At 40.1% G+C, this 359-nt stretch overlaps 1 protein-coding gene across 1 annotated transcript in view; it reads right to left on the bottom strand.

The window, feature by feature from the left end:
- Nucleotides 1-359, bottom strand: part of LOC107696061 (protein phosphatase Slingshot homolog 1-like) — a 38,477-nt gene that overhangs the window by 6,544 nt on the left and 31,574 nt on the right. The gene's annotated exons all lie outside the window — the stretch shown is intronic.

Here is a 359-nt window from a genome sequence, read left to right as displayed (position 1 = left end):
CTAAGACTGACGGAAAATGAAAAGTTGCGATTTTCTAGGCCGATATGGTTAGGAACTATACTCTCATTCCGGCGCAAAGATATTTCGCAGCGCCTGAAAATAGGCTTATTGGAAGTTACCTAGCTGGGGACTATTTTCTATTTTTACTGCGCTAGCAATAACCGCATTGAAAATAAACATGTATATAGACATGTTTGTCCACAGAATATCAAAGTAGGCTTTTCAAATTAAGGAGTGAATTTTTCATCCACTGCTTTAAAGGAAGACTCCACTACACACCTGAAAATAGTACCCAGCTAGGTAACTTCCAATAAGCCTATTTTCAGGCACTGCGTAATATCATTGCGCCTGCTGCACCC

Source organism: Sinocyclocheilus anshuiensis, unplaced genomic scaffold (assembly GCF_001515605.1).
Source record: "Sinocyclocheilus anshuiensis isolate Anshui unplaced genomic scaffold, SAMN03320099.WGS_v1.1 scaffold935, whole genome shotgun sequence".
In the NCBI taxonomy this organism is placed as follows: domain Eukaryota; kingdom Metazoa; phylum Chordata; class Actinopteri; order Cypriniformes; family Cyprinidae; genus Sinocyclocheilus; species Sinocyclocheilus anshuiensis.
This window is presented reverse-complemented; position numbering and strand designations above follow the sequence as displayed.